Raw genomic sequence first — 7,461 nt, 5'->3', positions numbered from 1 at the left:
CAGTACAACATTGCTCTTATTAAGAAAGAAGTGGGAAAAAATAACCACCTATCTTCCTAGGAGAATTCTTACCTTTTGGCCATATCCTCTCGAGCCTTAGCTATTTCTTTTATCATTTCATTTTGTGAGGGCAATGTCTTTATCCCTAAAGAGAAAAATCAAAATTTTAAGTGTAAAATTAAAATTACCTCAGTATGAACACCAACCCTATTAACAATTACCATTTGATGGAGAATTCAAAGGAATACAGGCTAGTTGTCTGTACCAAGGAGGTTACACCTTCGCTTGATCACCTTACCCTACCACCACCAGAATATAATCATATTAACCTCAGTAGTTTACTCTTTTCTGCTTTGTCTTTGGAAGATATTTCTCCTAATCTGCTTTCCAACCAATACCTGCCTCCTCCCTAACATAGTCTTTCAATTGGGAAATGAAATATGGACATGAGGAAATGATAAATGGCCTTAAAAGTATACGGAAAATGAGGTACAAAGTAAAAGGGCGGGGGGAATATGGGTAACACACCTGTACTTGTACTCTTAATAACAAAGAGGCTTTATACCACAGGGAGAAGGAAGTAAAAGTAAACTCTCAGTCCTGTTGTATGCCTACAGTTCCATGGAAGATAAGCCTTACCTTCTAAAATTTTTATTTACTGAGAGTGAGGGGTAAGGTCAAGGGCAACTCATAATACCCAATCTTAACAGATAAATTTAAGCACCAATGAACAGTTCCAGTAGCAGGAATTTAACACCAAGGACATATCTAGACAAAGGTTGAATAGTATTTAAGTTGACATAGACAACTCTCAATTTAAATGACTAGCTTTATGCCCGGATTTACAGGCACTATGCCATGTAGAAAACTTTAGCCACACCCAACTCTAAAGTGTTACTCCACAAAATTCTGGAATGTGTAATTTTAGAATGGGAATATATCTTACCTAATACAATCCTCTCTACAAGTACTCTCAAGTGGTTATCTCATTCCTCCTTGAATATCTCTGGTGATGGGGATCTCATCACCTGAGGAGATGATTTAATTGTTTGGCTGCTCTACTTGCTGGAACATTATTCTTTTCATTGACCCCAGAACCTGGCTCCATGCAACTGGCACCAGTGGACTTAGCTCTGCCTTCTAGGGCCAAGGAGTCTAGTATTAACAAATGACAGCGTTTGAACCATTTGAGAACAACCGTCATAACTTCTTTAAGTCTTCTCATTATCATCCTTAAAGCCTTAACAGTTCCCCATATAACAGGTTTCACATTTTCTGCCACATTGGTTACCCTTCTCTGGGCACACTCTAGTAACTATCCTGGTGTGTCCCTCTTAAAACATGAGACAAATTCAACACTCAAGAAATAGCCTTCTGTGCTTTGCCATGTGTTCTTTTCATTTTAGCCTTGGGAATTACTATGTATGTTCTTAAGTCAATGAGAAATCACTGAAATGCTTCATTCGAGGTTAATCACAGGTCTTAAGAGGTTCATGAAACGCATTTTGAGAGTTGATTTGCAAATTATTTCTCACAGTACAACCATAACTTTTACTTCTCTTAACTAAAAACATTATGGAGGAAGAGGTCCATTTCCTGCCTGTGAGAGGCAGCCAATTCATCAAAAAAACCCCAACCAAACAAACAAAAAATCACTATAAATTAGATAGGTAGATAGATAGGAATGTATAAAAATGTGTACGTTATCCAGTGGTGCAATTCTTTATTAATTCATTGGTACTGTTTGTTGAACTGTTTCCTCGTTCAGAGAACATGTATTTTTTTTTTAGAAGATACTTTCATTTATTTATTTATTTTTAATAGATCTTTATTGGAGTATAATTGCTTCACAATACTGTGTTAGTTTCTGTTGTACACAAAAGTGAATCAGCCATATGCATAAGTATGTCCCCATATCCCCTCCGTCTTGAGCCTCCCTCCCATCCTCCCTATCCCATCCCTCTAGGTGGTCACAAAGCACGGAGCTGGTCTCCTTGTGATATGCTGCTGCTTCCCACTAGCTATCTGTTTTACATTCGGTAGTGTATATATGTCAATGTTACTCTCACTTCGCCCCAGCTTCCCCCTCCCACCCGGTGTACTCAAGTCCATTCTCTATGTCTACATCTTTATTCCTGCCCTGCAACTTGGTTCATTAGTACCATTTTTTTTTTTTTTAGATTCCATATATATGAGTTAGCATATGGTATTTGTTTTTCTCTTTCTGACTTACTTCACTCTGTATGACAGACCCTAGGTCCATCCATCTCACTACAAATGACTCAATTTCATTTCTCTTTATGGTGAGTAATATTCCATTGTATAGATGTGGCACATCTTCTTTATCCGTTCATCTGTCGATAGACACCTAGGTTGCTTCCATGTCCTGGCTATTGTAAATAGTGCTGCAATGAACATTGTGGTACACGACTCTTTTTGAACTATGGTTTTCTCACGGTATATGCCCTGTAGTGGAATTGTTGTCTTTAGGAGGATTAGATTGCTTCTTTTTTCCATTTGGGGAGTAAAGAAGACAATTCCCCCACCATCCTAGGAGTGAAAAGTTTTCAATGACTGAGTACACTTTCCTTCAGATAAGAGCATTATCACTTCTACTGGCCAACAGGTGATCCACACTCTGAATGCTGCATTCTAACAAGCTCTCCCAGCAATCACCTGGTCTTCTTAAAAGCCAGAGGCACACTCTGAAGAGACAGCTGAGTGAGATTATGAGCACAGTTTGTGGTCATGACCAAATTCCTTAGTGTGAGGCCAAGTGAATGATGGGAATCTAACTTGTAACCTTGGCTCCATCACATCATCAGTCAAAATGTTGCCAACTGAGGCAGTGAAACCAAGCCCTGCATTTGCCATTGGCACTGATGGGCTGTGTGCAGGTATCCATACACTCTGTTGGGTCCACCTGCAGCTTCCTTGGTGAAGCAAAGTAAATAATTTACTAATTCAAACCTGCTTGGCTGTGTGGCCAATTTCCACAGCCAGATTGCTTCCAGAATTCCCAATGCCAATTATAATAACTCTCTGGTGAAACTCTCTGGATTATTATAATCTCGACTATGAAAGTATTGTCCTTTGAACTTCTCAATTCCTGCAAGAGAAGGGAAAATAATTCCTGGGTGATGGTTTATCTGATATCATTTGTTAAATCATTCATTTTTTCTGCAGTGTGTAGAGTTTATGCATATATTCTCTGTATGTTCTCCTTTTACTCAGGTGCACTGTTGCCTTTCTGAATATTTTTGCCTGTTTTCTTTTCCCATCATCTCAGAGTGGAACCTTGTGATTTCCTTTTCATAAGTAGTCTGCTTAATTCAGGATCTGGTAGTATTTTGGACCTGTGGACTCACAAATCCAAACTGCTTCAGAAAATCTCCATTCTCTTTTGCCTTTTCATCCTCTATTTTTTTAAATTGAAGTGTAGTTGACTTATAATATTATAGCAGTTTCAGATGTACAACATAGGAACTTGATATTTTTATAGATTATGCAACATACAGAGTTATTACAATGTTACAGTCTTTTGACTATATTCCTTGTGCTGTATATTACAACCCTGTGACTGATTTATTTTATAACTGGTAGTTTGTATCTCTTAATCCCCTTCACCTATTTTGCCCATCCCCCACCCCCTCTTTTCATCTTCTCTAAATACCTACTTCCATTCCAATGAGAGTATATATGTTTTTACATACTCTAGAGTATGCATAGAGTAGTTTTTTCCCCTCAGAATGAAAATCCAGGCCAAAGACTGTAATTAAACTCTTTCTTTAAGCTTTCTTTATTTTCTTCCTTAGAAACTCAATATTTCTGTTTGTTACTTCAATTGCTAAAAAAGCCCTCATTCAACCTAATGCAGATCAACTCTTATCATCCCTAGGAAAACGAAAATCATTGTGAAACTAAATATAGAGTCTTCTAATTTTCCTCTAGTCCCCCAAATTACTGTTATCTCTGCGTCCTAAATAGCATTAATACAAGTTACCCCAACATCTTTCAGGAGAATATGCAGAATTAGGATAAGCCTTATTTCATCCCAAGGTAGGAATCACTCAGACCACATTCCTCCCATTTTTTAGGGATCAGGTCACAGGCATAGTTCCAGTGTCTTCCTTCCTTGTAGGCTGCTTACCAGGGAAGCTTTCCAAGGGTAAGTGAGCATTGGTGTGATGGCCAGTGCAAACCATAACTCCATCGAAGACATTCACCTCCTTTTTCCCTTCAGATTCCATGACCACCTCCCATTGGCCTGAAGTGGAGAAATCAGGCTGCTTCTTCACACTGCACACGGTGGTCTGAAAAGAAAAGGGGTAGCCACAGGGCACTATAACCACAGCCTAAATAGTGGACACCTTCCCTGGCAGGACTCTCCTTGCAGAGGGTAAACAAAGGGCTGCTACCACATAACAGACCTCATGCAGGGGTATTTGATTTTCATACTCCACAAATCAGAACTTTTTTGTTTGGGGCTGTGGTCAGAGTGAGAAAACTTCCATGAGGCAAAGCTAAATAAAACAGAGTTGGCAGACTAATGTTGCACTTTCCTCTGCTTCTAGAAAAGTGCAAATTACTAGTTCTCGTGGACCATACCTGGGGCAATGTGATACTTGAATAAAGTTTGGGCTTCTCTTGTGCTTCTGAGACACTCCGTGCACGAAATGCCTATTCCTCCCCATACCCCGAGACATCCTGAGACCCTCTGATGCCTTCTTACCTCAAGTCCCATTCTCACTGTCTGGCCTTAAACTTGTGACTGAGCTAGAGGGCTCCCTTTCCTAACAGAGTAGAGAAACATCTCAGTGGCTCATATTTTCTGTAAATGAACCTCTCTGACTCCCATAAATGCCCATTTTACAAGTAACTATAAAGAAAGAAGGTGTGAGATGGGATAGTCAGTGGCACAATTTTTAGCTTTAAAAAATAATAATAAATATGGGTTACTCTACCCAGGTTAAGGAAACATTAAGAATGTGTTCTATGTGCTTCTGGGTTTATGACCATAATGTCTTGGTTGACTAATATAGATACCACTCTTGTATACCCGAGCCATCCTATACTATTTATTGTTCTTCTCTATCACGTTCTTACTTTTACACAGGCTGGTGCTTCTGCCTGGATCATCCTTTTATTCTTTCCTCATTTGGAGATACTCACCCTTCAACATTTAGCTTGGTATTATCTCCTCTAAGAAAATTTCCCTGGTGCCTGATGCCTCATGCCCTGATGGGTTAAGTTTCCCCCCTCTGAGCTGCAATGAATAGATTTCAGTGGCCTTTATCACTCTGTAACTCTTTATTTTTAATAATTATGTTTACAATTAAATTTCATTTTTCTGTCTCCTTAAGTAGACTGAAATCACTAATTTTTTGTTTTTGTGTCTTCAGTGCTTAGTATGGTAACAAACCTGTTCAATAAGCATTTAAAGAAGTGAAGAGAAGCACCACTAGGCTGTAAATGACTGACTTTGGAAGTCATCACTGGATATTGCCATTTTAATTTTGTTGTTAAAGAGAAAGAGTCATGATTTAGTAGAATGCTCAGAAGGTAGAAGATTTGGGCTTTTTTCCAGCTGTCAGAGTATTGATTCTTTTATAGTCATGGTTTAGAATGATAGGAATATCACAGAAGACTTTACAGCAGGAAGGAACCAGTGAAGTGATCTAGTACAGTCATCTTGTTTTACAAATAAACTGAAGACACATCAGCGTTGAGGAACTTACTTGTCTGAAGTCACAAGTTGGTTAGTGGTAGAGCAAAGACTAGAACTCAAGGTTTTGCTTCCCAATTCAGTGTTCCTCGCTCTACGCCAGACTTAACTTATTTGTTCCCTCATAAGTTTTCAAAACCTACTTCACTGGGTTGTTGTGGTCACATAAATAATGCACTGGAAAGTACTTCAGAAAGTATAAAAGGGCTAAGCAGCAAGTTGTGGAAACAGAAGGTTTTAAAGTTCCCATACCTGTCAGTTCCCCTCATTGTTTTATTGTAATCAAATGATATAGAATGAAGGCAATGAAATGAAGGGGGCTTCCTGGATCTGCAGTCAAAATACATAGAAGAGGGACCTTTCCATGAATATTTTCAGACATAGAGAAGACATAGAGTAGAATCTGTCTGGATAGGATAGATACATGAGCATATCAAACCAATCTAAGCACTGGTATATAAGACCAGTTATTCATTTACTTGACAAACAACTCAGAACACAGAGATACCCACGAAATTCCCTACCTTAAATCGAATGTACTTTAGAAGGTCAAATTCTTTGGCATACATCCTGAAATACTCCAGGACCTGGGAGTTGTGCATGAAGTTAGGATAGTGATCTGGGACGGGATAGTCACTGAAGCACATCATCTCCTTAGAAGTGTTGATGACCACTGACTTGTAAATACTGGCCCTTCCTTCTTCAGGTTCTTCCTGCAGTAAATAAAAAGCATTCATAGCAACTTGAGAATTAAGGTCATGGTTTATAAACAGCCAAAAAACATTTGAAAATGTTTTCTGAAAGAAATGCCAATTAAAAAAAGTCCCCTCCCCACAACCCTTCACATCTCCCAGTATTTGTGCCCTTGTACAGTCTTTCCCCTTGAATCTAAGTTGTCTTCATGGCTTGCTTTTGACCAACGGCATGCAGTTGGAATGATACTGAATGGCTTCCAAGACTAAGTGATAGGTAGTCTTGCAGCTTCTGTCTGGGTCTCTTAGAAAGCTTGCTCTGGTGGAAGTCAGCAGCCACGTAAGAAGTCCAGCCACTCTGAGATCATCATCCTGTGAGGAATCCTGAGCTAGCCACGTGAAGAGCATGTTTGGGATAGAGAGATGTGCAGCCAGCCCGCAGAAGGTTAATTATCCCAGCTGATGTTCTAAGTATGTGAGCAGAGGGGTCATAGCACACGTCCAGTCCCAGCTGTCACCTGGTTGCCATGACATAAGACTCCAAGTGAGAACTGCCCATCTGCGTAATAGTCTTTTAAATAGTATATATATTTCAAAGCCTTGGGAAGTTTCAAGGGTTTCATGCACTTGCCACATTGTCCTCCAGGAAACACTGTACTAACTTACATCCTGTCCACTATGTGTTCCCATTTTACCTCGTTTTTACTAACTTAAAAGACTTACTCAGTGTTAGCAAAAATGAGGTGAAATGAGATCTTAGTACGGTGTTTTCTGGACAGCAATGTGACAAGAATATGAAACCCTTGCAACTTAACCTTTTAAAGAAAGATTCAGCATTGTAGACAAAGATTTATGTTAAAGGATGTTAATGACAGCATTATTTATAACATAAAAAAGAAATAAGTTAAATGCCTGCAATATTGTGATTTATAGGAAATATATATTTGGTTATCCAGATGGTCAAAATATATTTCTCATATATATTTGGTCTTTCTCCACAGTTCCTGGCTCAGAGCTCCCAATACTCTCCTAATTTCCTAACTG

The 7,461-nt window shown here is 39.0% G+C and overlaps 1 pseudogene; it reads right to left on the bottom strand.

Annotated features, from left to right (window-relative positions):
* Positions 1-2,964: 2,964 nt before the first annotated feature.
* Positions 2,965-7,107, bottom strand: LOC112413004 (dimethylaniline monooxygenase [N-oxide-forming] 5-like; annotated as a pseudogene).
* Between the last annotated feature and the right edge of the window lie 354 nt (positions 7,108-7,461).

Source organism: Neophocaena asiaeorientalis, unplaced genomic scaffold (genome assembly GCF_003031525.2).
Source record: "Neophocaena asiaeorientalis asiaeorientalis breed wild unplaced genomic scaffold, Neophocaena_asiaeorientalis_V1.1 scaffold62, whole genome shotgun sequence".
Taxonomy (NCBI): domain Eukaryota; kingdom Metazoa; phylum Chordata; class Mammalia; order Artiodactyla; family Phocoenidae; genus Neophocaena; species Neophocaena asiaeorientalis.
The sequence above is the reverse complement of the archived record's forward strand: the minus strand, read 5'-3'. Positions and strand labels throughout refer to the sequence as shown.